Raw genomic sequence first — 13,141 nt, 5'->3', positions numbered from 1 at the left:
AGGAGTAACACCAGAGGATCAAGATTATGGGGGTAAAATTCTTCCTCCTACTGGCTCTTAACTGGAAATGATGTAAGAAATTAATTGCACATGAAGTTCTTTCATTATTTTAAAAGTTATTGCCCCAGTAGCCTGTTGATACCAACCATAAAGACAAATGAGGCTTATATTTACTGTGATTACTTCTGGGCACATGTCTTCACCTTCTAACCTCCAGCAAGACATTTGTAATCCAATAAAGAATGCGAATGGGGATATTGGACTTGGTATTGACAGTTTACATGTGCTTGTTGAGGATATCGTCAATAGCCTCTGTTGAATCATTGGGTTTTAGAAGTGATTATTCCCGCTTGCTAATGACTCCATGCAATATTTTTTGTAAGTGAGTTTTGAAAAGCTTTGCCTTTGCACTGGTAGCAAAATATAGTGAGAGCTCTAAAATTTTCTCTCCATCTAAGGATATTTGAATTTATGCATATCATCCATAATAGATAGTATGTGCTTCGCCTAAGTGAAAGTGGCAAAAGCAACAGAATTTGATTTCAAGATGAAATAGGAAATAATTATTACAACCTGGGTTTAATATAGATTGCATTTTAGCATCCTAAAGATCTTTTCATATATACCACATTAAAACTGAAATAAATGAAGCCTATACGAGTGCTAGTTTTATTTTTCCTCAAAGAAGTATTCCTACCTTCACCTTATATATTTTCTATCAAAGGCACTAGATGAAGTTTATCTCTTCGTTTCTTGAAATCCAGAAGTGTTAACTCAGATTATTTAATATATATTAGGTGTATGTACAGTGTTCTTAGGGTAGATGAGTGTTTCCAACAGAATATTTTCAATACCTTTTACTGTACTAAATAAAGGAAAATTTTGACTCAGAGAGTGGAAGAATTTGACTGAAGCCAAAACCTGATGCCTTCTGACTCAGCTTTGCCTCTAGATTTGGGGGTTAGAAAGTCTGCAGGATTTGGCCATTGGGAGGCAATTAGAAGGTGAATTTAAAGAACAGATAAGCAGTAGAGATGTAAGTCACTCTGAGGGCAGGAGGTTTCACCTAAGTGGATTTTGGAGAAATGGAACTAAGTCATCTCTTATAAGTTTAGCAGCCATGAAACAAGAGGTCATGTGACAGGATGAGGAGGGAAAGAAGGACACGGGAAGGTGTCTTGTTCTGTTTTTCTTCTCTGATAAGGATCATCTGAAAGTGTTTGCAGCCATAGAACAAGCAACAGAGAGAAGGATATAGAGGAAGTTGGAGCAAAGTCAGAGAAGAGATAGAAGAGAATAAAATCAGGAAACTTCAGTGACAGAATACTTGTCATTTCAATGCAGAGGAGGGTTCATTTGATAGTTTGCACTGCATGAACTTTATCACTTAGGTGAAGCTAGGAGGGAAGAGGATCTATGGAAACTGAGTCTTTTGCACTTCATAGATGCCACCGAGGGATGACAACACCCATATATATGTAGAAGATGAATTAGTGCATTAGTTACGAGTTCAGGCACTATAGTCAGACTCTATATAAATCCTGGTTCTTACCATTTCAGTTATTGACATAAATTTCACACATCATAAAATCAGCCCATTAGAAGTGTGCAGTTCCATGTTTTTAGTATATTTACAGAACTGTGTGCAACCATCACCACAACCTAATTTTAAACATGGCATCCCAGAAAAGAACCCATTAACAGTCATTAGCCTTTCCCTCCTCTTCTCCCACAGCTGGGTCCCAACCCCTGGCAAGCACTGACCCACTTTGAGTTGTTACAGATTTTTCTATTCATGGCTGTCTACATGAAAGTAGTCATGCACTACATAGTCTTTTGTGGAGGCTTCTTTCACATACTGTAGTGGATTCAAGGTTTACCACCTTGTAGCACGTATCAGAACTTCATTCCTTTTTATTTCTGTATCATGTTCCATTTTATGGATGTACTATATTTTGTTTATCCATTCATCAGTTGATAGACTTTTAGATTATTTCCAATTTTGGCTTTTATAAATAATGCTGCTATGAACATTTCCTGTAAGTTTTGTATGGACATGTTTCATTTCTCTTGGATGTATACTTAGGAATGAATTGCAGAGTCATGTGGTAATTATAGGTTTTCCAAAAAGGTTTATCATTTACCCTTTGTTTTATTTTTATTTTTTTAACGTTCATTTATTTTTGAGAGAGAGAGACAGAGACAGAGACAGTGTGTGAGCAAGAGAGGAGCAGAGAGAGAGGGAGACGCAGACTCCAAAGCAGGCTCCAGGCTCCGAGCTGTCAGCCCAGAGCCCAATGTGGGGCTGGAACTCATGGATTGTGAGATCATGACCTGAACCTAAGTCGGACACTTGACTGACAGAGCCACCCAGGCGCCCCACCATTTACTCTTGTATATTATTTAACATCACTGAGATTCAGACTCCTGATCTTAAACTGGATGCGGTAATTGTACCTATTTCCTAGGATTTGAGGGAGGATTAGATTATATAAGTAATATAAAACTTGGCACATAAAAAGTGAGTAGGAGAGTACTTTTATTTTTACAACATGACTGGGTACAGTAACAACAAAAAGTTTTCTGATGTCTATGGTGTGTGTGTGTGAGAGAGAGAGAGAGAGAGAGACAGAGAGACAGAGAGAGAGGGAGAGGGAGAGAGAGAGATTAACTGTAATTTGCTAGAAGGCAGTTTCAGTGTGGCCCTTGCACATGTTTTCTACTTATGTCCCTGTTAGATCCCTGTAAGTATTTTTAAAATTTCCTTTTAGAATTTCTTACTGTTCCAAATATCTCTCACTTTTGAATTAGTCATTATTGCCTCACCTATTCACTCCCATCTTTGTCTATCCATCTAGAACTAACTCTGAACCATCATAAACCATCCATCAACCCTCTGAGCCCCTAGTAACCATCCACTTCTATCTGGGAGACTTTGGTCTCAACTTGGCACTGTCTCCCTTCATTTTACTTTTTTTCTGAGCATTGACATATCCAGGTCTATACTAAGATGATTTTAGCAAACAATCCACATTCCTGTCCTTAGCTATCCCAGACCACTCCCAGTAAGTGGATGTGGGAAAGAGGATAATGCCTCAACTTTCAACATGACTAAGGGGGGGGGGGAGTAAAAACAAAACAAATAAACCAGTCATATTAAAGACCTAAAAGCAGATTAAAATTACTGAGTTATTTATCTATTTGCCTTCCATTTTCTCAATATAAAGTATTTCGCATGGGTATTCTTTCAATAAGAGCTTGAGTCATTGTAGAGCTAATATGTCTCCCTGGAGGTTATTATATTTTGACTTTTGGCATTTTCTGGATTATGCTATTTTTGTGTTTTAGCTCTTCAGGGTATTTATACCACTTCCGAATTCTATTCAAACTCCTTAACCCAATGCAGGATGGCCTTTTGTGGTCTCACCCTCCGTGTACCTCTGTCTACCTAGTTCAGACACACAGGCCACAATTCAGCCGAAACAGAGAACTTCCAGCTCCCCCTGAGCCCTGTGCAATATTCTCTTCCTCTCTGAATCTTATCACATCCTGCAATCTCTCTCAGGAACACTCTTCCTGGGGCTTAAACATTGTCTTGACAGGGGCACTCTGAGTAGGGAGAAAATAAACTCTTGTAGCACGTTAATTCAGATTCAGATTTGGGAAGGGCATTAGAAAGAAGTGATAGATCAAGTACAAAGTAACGACATAAGGACATGTCCTACAGGTTATGGCAAGGGATCCTTATTAGCGTGTTCACTTTTTTCTTTTTTTTTTCTTTTTTTTTTTTTAAATCTTGGCCTGTTTAGCCAACGCCCAGGAGTTCTCTTTTTCTCCAGTGACTTACTCAGTGTCCTCTCTCCATCTCGCCATACACCGTTTCCTCCCTGCTACACACAGGAAACAAAGTGATTGCTGCTGCACTTAAATTCTCTCTGTTGGCTCCCAGGAGGAACATAAACCCCCTGGTGTGACCACTCCACTCTCAATGATCTGGTTCCTGGGTCAACACCCAGCCTCATTTTTCACCATGTTTTATGTGCACACGCAATTTTAGTCATCATGAATCCAACTTGTTCTCTCCTGACTCGTGATTTTGTGCCTTTCCACATTCTTCTTTCTGGAATTGTGCCATGTGGCATCCTAAGCACTAGAGACTTGCAGTAAGTAAAGTCCTGTTCTTTTGCTACCTGAATCAATTCCAAATCTCACCCCATCTGCTCATATTGTGTCTCTATATTGTAGCATTTACTGCCTTTTTTACTCTATATTGTTTGTCTTCTGCTCTACATGAGACTTCCTTGAGTATGAGGATTTTATGTCTTTTATAGTTGTACATTCAGGACTTTATGTAGAGAGTGTGGGACATAATAAATACTCCACAAAGGATTGCTAAGCCACAGTGAATTAGGACTGAGGATTCCAGGACTCCCAGCATCAATACTGACTCAATCTAACTTGGGCTGATGCTTGACTAGATTAACTAAGTAGGTATCCAAGCCATACAGGACCCCTAGAATGAGGTTAACAAGGCCCCACGGGTCTCAGCAAAGGGAGTCATGCAGTGAGATAGTCAGCACTGCTAATTAGGATGTATGCAATGTTTACTCCATCTTCTCGTTGTGTTTGCTTCTGTGAGCATATTTCCTCGCAGAATGGAAGGGGTGGGATTAGACAGTCCCTTGGGTCTCTTTCATCTTTACTACCCTGTTGATGAAATCAATTGGAAAAGAAATCGTTGCATTGTTTTGAAACTGTAAAAGCAACTACCATAGTGAAAAGAGGAACTGTATGTTTGGGACAGATCCAGAAACACTGAGAAATGTTTTTTTATTATTAAATTGTTTTTTTTTTTATTATCCATCCATTTTTTTTATTATTAAATTGTTTTTAATGTTCATTTATTTGAGAGAGAGAGAGAGAGGGAGGGAGAGAGGCAGAGGAGCAGAGAGAGAGAGAGAGAGGGACACACAGACTCTGAAGTAGGTTCCAGGCTCTGAGCTGTCAGCATAGAGCCTGATGCTGGGCTGGAGCCCATGGACCGTGAGATCGTGACTTGAGCTGAAGTCATACACTCAACCTACTGAGCCACCCAGGCGCCTCAATCCATCCATTTTTGGTGTCAATTTGATAGAGTTGTTCAAACACATCTCCTCCTTACTGTTTAGTATTCACTGACCACTATGGGCATGAAATCATGATTTTTTTGACTCTAGAGTTCGAAGCCACTTCTGTTTTAAGTTGTTCTTAGATAAAAATAGGGTAAATAACTTACAGACTTTTAAAAAAGCAATGCATTATTAATTACTCTTTGCATGGATTAACTATGGAGAATTTTTTGTTTACTTGATAAACTTTATTTAATATATTCTTAAAGATTTCTTCCCCTGACATGTGTTCTCCCCACTCACACACCCTGACTATAATTAAAGAACAAAAAGTGGCTTTAGAGTCATGGGAATTTAGAGGAGCTAAGGAAAGTAGAGAGCATTGAACTAAGCCCCCAGTCAAAGAAAATTCCCTGTGTACAGAAACATTTACCACTGTCAGTCTGGTTATCTCAGAAGTTAGGAGATCGTGACCATATAGCATACCAGTTCATTTTTGTTCAACAATCCTAACTACCATAAAGACTTTCTTTGTGGGATATCACAGTATGCCTTTTTGTACCCCTTGTTTATTGGTCTCAGGATTGTTCCCTTTTTATCCTAGATCTGCCATCATGGGATTAGACATAATGCATTCAATTTGGCTTTCAAATATTTGAAAAAACTATCTTGTCACATTCTTTTCTTCATTTTCCCCCCTTTATTTCAACAACAATCAATTGAGTGCACAAATGTTTTATAGAGACCCCTCCCTGTCTTGGCTAAAACTTGGGTGGTATGACATAACCCGGGACAACCTCTGTAATTTATATTAACAGTAACTTATTAAAGGACATGGTAGTCATTATAATGCATGCTCCAGGGGATGAGTTTAGGAGTTTGGTGACTTTGCAAGCAGCAGTCATGTGGGGACCAGTCCATCTATTTGGGATGGGTTAATTGCTTAGCAACATTTAAGAACCCTTTTAATTGTGCAGAGGCATATTCTCATCAACTGAACTGGATAATCTCACAACATTTTTACGCTTAACTAGCTGGAAAATAAAACCTGAATATTATAGACAGTGCAAGATATTTTACCTTAGAAATGTTTATCTAAACAGACCACTACAAACTAGTGCAGCCACTCTGGAAAACAATATGGAAGTTTCTCAAAAAATTAAAAATAGAACTATCCTACGACCGAACAATTGCATTACTAGGTATTTGTTCAGAGGATACAAAAATGCTGTTTCGAAGGGGCACATGTGCCCCAATATTTGTAGCACCACTATCAATAATGGCCAAATTTTGGAAAGAACCCAAAAGTCTATTGACTGATGAATGGATAAAGAATATGTGGTATATATGCAATATAATACTACTCAATGATGAAAAAATGAAGTCTTGCCACTTGCAACAACATGGATAGAACTAGAGGGTATTATGCTAAGTGAAATAAGTCAGAGAAATACAGATATTATATGGTTTTACTCATATGTGGAATTTGAGAAACACAACACATGAACATAGGGGAAGGGAAGGAAAAAAATGAGATAAAAATAGAGAGGGAGGCAAACCATAAGAGACTCTGAAATACAGAGAACAAACTGAGGGTTATTGGAGGGAAGGTAGGGGGAGATGGGCTAAATGGGTGATGGGCATTGAGGAGGGCACTTTTTGGGATGAACACTGAGTGTTATATGTAAGTGATGGATCACTGGGTTCTATTCCTGAAACCAACACTACACTGTATGTTAATTAACTTGAATTAAAAATAAAACCCAGGGGCACCAGCGTGGCTCAGTTGGTTAAGCAACTGACTTCGGCTCAGGTCATGATCTCATGGTCCGTGGGTTCCAGCCCCACATCAGGCTCTGTGCTGACAGCTCAGAGCCCGGAGCTGCTTCAGATTCTGTGTCTCCCTCTCTCTGCCCCTCCCCTGCTCATGCTTCACTCATGCTCTGTCTTGGTCTGTCTCTCAAAAATAAGTACACGTTAAAATTTTTTAAATAAATAAATAACTAAAATCCAAATATAAAAAAATAGATAATTACTATGAGAACATCCAAGACAACATAAAGTAACATGTGAAACCAATAGAGTTGACTACTTAGGAATATCCAAGATGATGTGAGATTCAAAAGGAATAATAGCAAAAGATGGATGGAATACAAGAAAAAGAGGTGGTATGTGTGAATATTAGAGACAGTTGTTCATGCCTATGTCCTGTATTTCACACATTCAGGTACCATAGCATGTGTCAAGGAAGATATTTTTAAGATCTAGATAGAAGAAGAAACAAAGGAAGGAAGGAAGGAAGGAAGGAAGGAAGGAAGGAAGGAAGGATAAAGGAAGGAAGGAAGCAAGAAAAATGAGTTAGGGGAGACTTGGTGGCTCAGTTGGTTAAGTGTCTGGCTTTGGCTCAGGTCATGATCTCACAGTTCACGAGTTCGAGCCCTGCATCAGGCTCTGTGCTGACAGCTGAGTCTGATGCCTGCTTCAGATTCTGTGTCTCCTTCTCTCTCTGCCCCTCCCGGCTCACACTCTGTCTCTCTCTCAAAAATAAACATTAAAAAAAATTAAAAATGAGTTAGTCAAAAGGGATGAAAAAAGCATTTCTCATTATCAAACTGTTATTTTAGATTTAGTTAAATTGGTGATTCATGAAGGTGAGACAGAAAGTGCATACATGGCAGGGATATCAGGAGAAGAAGAGAACTATTGTTTATTGAGTATGTGCTATGTGCCAAGTATTATGCCAGGGGCTCTGCATATGCTGTCATTGCTACAATATTAATTATTATGGTAATTACCCTTTATCGGATATGGCAAATGGAAATTTGGGAAAAACAACAACAAAGATCTAAAAGCTAGCTATAATCCCCACCCAATGTTTCCCTTTAAAAGTTCAACCCAGACAGGATTATATCTTATGCCTTAAATGCTTTCAGGTCATACTGTGTTCTTCCTTTTTAACACTTAACACAATTTTATTCATTAAATACTTGTATAATTTTTGCTAAAAGCTAGTTGCCCCTACTAGACTATTAACTGTATTTAGGTAAAGACTAAAACTAGTAAAACAGTTTTATTTTTTATTGTTAATTTTCCAGGACCTAGCACAACATGGAAGCATATTTTAGGTGCCTAATAATGAGCTATTGAATAAAGGAATAAATCCATTAATTGATAGCTTTGCTAAGTCGGCTGTGTCTTAATCACATGCACACACGCACGCGTGCACACACACACACACACACAAATCATAAACTACAATATTTGATCTACGTAGATTGAAAATACTGTTATTTCTAAATGTGGCAGAATGCCCTGAGTCCCAAACGGAAATTTAAATTTGACTATCTGTGCATATATTTTGAATTTGATTTATTTTCTCCTTATTTCTACTTTATTTTTAATGAGCTGATATGCAGATTGCAAATGGATTCTATTTAGGAGAGACAGGAGAGGAATATGCATATGATCCCTAGGAGAATAGGTGAAGGAAGGAGTAGGAAAATCACGGTACACTGTAGTGGATTTGGAATCAGATAAAGCTGGGTTTCAGCAGTAGCTATCATACTGGACTTAATTCCCCCGAGACTCAGGATCTATACCAGTGAAATGGCCAGAATACCACCAAGCCTATAGCATTGCTTCAAGAATTTTCAGTAATACATGCTAGGTGCTTGGGCCAGTATTGACATTCACTAAACACTCAGTAGGTGGTTTGCTGTCACAACTATCATTATGATATTACTAAGTATTAATGGAGAAGGAGCACTTGGGTGGCTCAGTTGTTTAAGCATCGGACTTTGGCCCAGGTAATGATCTTGCGGTTTGTGAGTTCCAGCCCTGCATTGGGCACCACCCTGACAGCGTGGAGCCTGCTTGGGATTCTTGCTCTCTCCTCTCTCTCTCTGCCCCTCCTCTGCCTGTGCTTTCTGTCTCTCACAAAATAAATAAATAAACTTAAAAAAAAAAAGTATTAATGGAGAATAGCATCATAATGGCTTCTGCCCCATAGTGTATCTGTCCCGCTGATCTGAGAGACTTCTTTAAAGTCTGAGATTAGAAATACAGAGCCGGAAGCTCCAAAAAGCAAAAACAAAAACAAAACCCAAAAAACATTATCTTAAAGTATTCTCTATAATTAGAGGTGCAAGCATTCAACTCTAAGGCCAGGTGACACATTGCGGGGCAATCTTAGAAAGATAATGTGTTCACTTCTGCTTGGAAGCCAATATTGCTCTGGAACCTGAAAGTGTTGGGCCCTTGGCAGGGGCAGTTCTTTGATAACAGATGCTGACAGCAAAGACAGTGATACAGAACCTTGGTGAGGATAGCTGATTAAAAGAATGAGCACAGGACAACATACAGGGCACTTGAGAAACCACCCTGAGAATTCCTACAAAAAGTGGTTTGCAGTAAAGTCAGAGTGCTTATACTATAGGTGGGTAGAAAGGAGCCTTTCAGGTAGTGGGCTTCTGCACCATGCATTTAGAGAATAATGTTAATGCCATCTTGCTTACATATTTGTTCTGCCAAGGCTTATTAACAGTCTGGTTGCATGAAAAAGAAATGTTCCAACTGGAAGAAAGCTAGTCAACACTAGAAAGCAGAAAAGGAAAGCTGAACATGCCAAACCCAGTCAGTGTCCAAGAGGGAGAATACCTTTGCCTAGTGATGCTAGTTATTTGGACTGAGCCAGAAAGCTTTAGCCAGCATCCTTCCTTCTCTCCCTATCAGCACCATGAGCTCACATGCTGGAGAGGTAAATCTGAGTGCTAGACAGCATGCTGTTCTCAGAATTGTTCCTCCCTTCACATAGCTGCTGTTTCAAGGTAGGTTTCTAATGAGGATGCTTGCCTCACATGTGTCTCTATACTTCTTTATAGTCAATTCTTTCTGGAAGCAACTCAATCACTCTTGCAAGGAGGGTCCTGAATTGGCATGCTGACACTTTGCCACACTTCGATTCAGATTTGTGCAAAGCAGGGGTAGATAGAGCTCAGAGACAGACTACCCGCTTCAAAAACATGGACTTTTCACTATTAATTTTATTCAGAATATTTTAGCTCTCCTCTCATTAAAAAGAAAAATAGCTACATGGCAGTTACGCTCACATTTAACCAATACCTATTAGTAACAGATTCCAAAAGCTTTTCCTAAATTTTATAAATTGTTTCATGTCAACTCTAGGTGTTCAAAAAATACATTTCACCCTTGAGCCAACAAGTTAAAATTCATAAGAGCCACATACTTCAGTATGTTTGAAGACACCATGATGTACTAGACAAAGAAAAGGAACAATCTTTGCCTGCTGCCTTTCCTATAATTGCTGTTTGGCCTTTTTTGCAAGGTCAAGTTGCATGCAAAACATTAGAGGCCTCTTGCCATCCTTTATCTGCAAGGATTAGTCACAAAGCCTCTCTTCCAACACTTTCCAACTTCAAAGTCTTTGTTCTAAAGATATATGATACAGTTGAGGTGGGTGGGGAAAGAGATTCGGGGAAGATGACCTAAAAGAGGGATATTATTTGATGTAACTTTCCATTTTAATCAAACAAGACACGGTGGAGGCCTGACAAGTTATGTCAGTTGACAACACAAATATGAAAAAATGCTTTGTATGGAGAACCAGTTGGACTCTGGCTTTGTCTGTATGCTCTCACATACAAAACATAGTGTGATCTTGTGTGCAAAACAAAATTGTGCCCTTCTTTAGAGGATTAAAACAATCACTGTATAGAAAATGAACTGTCAGATACAAGAGAGAAGATTGAAAGGGAATTGAGATGTCAGCTCATAAATATTGTGTGGCAAAAAATCATCTTCTAGTCCCCTAAAAGTAATAATGGCTACCAACTCCTGTAGGGGAAACCAGGCACCTCTTTAAGTCTTTCTGGAATGTTAACAAAGGTGTTCAAGCTATAACCACCCGTCTTCCCCTCCCCCACCCCCCACCCCTCCTGGCCCAGTTATGTCATTACACTCCACTATAAAGACATTAGGTCTCTGGCTTTTATTCTGATTGATATTGGAAGTCAAAACAAATTTTGAACAGGAGACTCTTTTCAAAGGATATTTGTGTTATTGGTCAAGAACCGTCTTTTTTTGGGGGGGTGGCGATAAAGGGAGGGTTATCAAGATCAGAAAGGCAAGGAATAATTTAGTAATGTATTTAAAGTAATTCCAATAAGAGAAAATGGTGGCTTGAACTGGGTGGTAGGTGCTTAAGGGGTAAGAAATGAATCCTTAATATATCTTGTACTTAAACTCTGTGGATTTTGTCAATGGATAAGATATGGGAAAAAGTAAAGAAAGGAGTAAGGATGAGTTCTAGGGTAGTTGCCTGAGCAACCAGAACAATAAAGCTCCCATTTACTGAAATAGCCAGAAGGAGCAATTTCTGTGTAGGTGGTGGGATGGGAGAGGGAGGGAGGTTGGTGAACTTTAGGAGTTAGGTTTTAGGCATGTGAAGTTTCACAAGTCTCTCAGATGTCCACATGCAGATATTCACCCAGTAGTTGAATATATAGAGTCCACTGTCAGAGAAGATGCCTAGGACCTTTCTTTGATTTTGCCTCCATAGCCAATAGACATTGTCTTGTTGAAACAAAAATTGTTTTTGGATGAAGTTGAACAGTCAAGGGAGATTTTACTTAAGGCTATTGTAATAGGTGAGAGAAACCAGAACTGAACTCTACTGAACCAAAAGGCTGGAGAGTTTTTAAGAGCTGGGGTGGGGACAGGGAACTCTAAGGCCATTTGCCGTGTTTGTTGATTGACTAATGGAAAAGTAAACTTTCTTTTATCTTCATGACAGGAGGCAGTTTTACAACTTAGAGCAAGGCACCCACCAAAGTTAGGCTCCTACCCTCCCACAGAGGATTTTTAAAAGGTTTACATCTCAAAGGGGAAGAGAAAGAGTTTATAATAACAAGTTTTCTAAAGTAAGTGTTCTAAGAAAAGAGAGGGGAAGGGCTTCTGTGGTTAGGCTACCTGGATTCTGGAAGGGTAGGTTGGTGAGAGGGAGGTCAGGGGCCTAGAGGCAGGAAGAACCTGTTTCAATTAGTCAAACTGAAGAAAATATAAAGGTTCTTTTGGTCAATCTTCGATAGGGTGTCCATACAATTCATTGCTTAAGTCAATATAGTCTGAGAGTGGAATTATTATCCATTAATAATAGGTACGGCAGGGCTGGCCCCATCAAACTTTAATGAGTTGTTATTCTACCTCAACATTCCTTATGCCATTTTCATTCAACTTAGAGGAGAAGATATCATAAGATATAATATATCTGTGAAGATAAAACTTACCTTAAAAATACTATCTGACCAAATGACCATGAAAAAATGTACTGACACCAAAGCTTTCTGAAAGATCAATTATGGAGATGATTTGGTTTGATTCCTTCTTCGAGATCCAGCCCAGATATTGCTTTCTGTCTTCAGAGGTCTCTAGGTGTTTCTCAAAAATAGGAGTCTGCATTTTTCTGTTTACTTCTCTCTCCCCACAGCAAAACTTAAAACACAGTGAGGACTTCCTCTTTAATCACTGTTACTTCAAAACCTAACAGTGTGCCTCGTACATAATAGATGGTCAACAAATATAGGTTGATTGAATTAGTGGAGAGAGTCAAAAAGGGAGTCAAAGTTGGCACCAACATGCTAAGCCTCAAAGACTGCAGAAACAGTTGTAAAATAAATAGAAATGGAAATGACAGAAGGCATGGAGCCTGGTGTTTTATTCCATATGGGATTCAGATTATAGTATATAGGCTGGGAAGAAGAAAGACTAATATATTTACCTAATGGTATCCATAATGCTATTTGTTGCATTACGTTCTATATTTTCTTCCTGTGGAATGTGTTTGTTTCCCATTAGTGCTTCATGAATTAACCATAACTGCCACCAATGTAATTAAAATATTGATTGCCAAAAGGAAGTGAAGATTCAGCATTAATTCATTCAGCAAAAACTTATTGAGTCCTATTATATGTCATTCCTTGCAATAGGCTCCAGGAATATATATAATAGCAAGTAAT

The 13,141-nt window shown here is 38.8% G+C and overlaps 1 long non-coding RNA gene across 3 annotated transcripts in view; it reads left to right on the top strand.

The window, feature by feature from the left end:
* Positions 1-13,141, top strand: part of LOC128313430 (uncharacterized) — a 122,320-nt gene that overhangs the window by 11,151 nt on the left and 98,028 nt on the right. The window contains exon 3 of one of the 3 annotated variants that reach the window (XR_008294133.1): positions 3-541. The exons of the other annotated variants lie outside the window; for them this stretch is intronic. This is a non-coding gene — a long non-coding RNA (uncharacterized LOC128313430). Of the gene's footprint in view, positions 1-2; positions 542-13,141 lie in introns of those variants that run through there. 3 annotated transcript variants of the gene reach the window in all.

This window comes from Acinonyx jubatus, chromosome E1, assembly GCF_027475565.1.
Source record: "Acinonyx jubatus isolate Ajub_Pintada_27869175 chromosome E1, VMU_Ajub_asm_v1.0, whole genome shotgun sequence".
NCBI lineage: Eukaryota > Metazoa > Chordata > Mammalia > Carnivora > Felidae > Acinonyx > Acinonyx jubatus.
The sequence above is the reverse complement of the archived record's forward strand: the minus strand, read 5'-3'. Positions and strand labels throughout refer to the sequence as shown.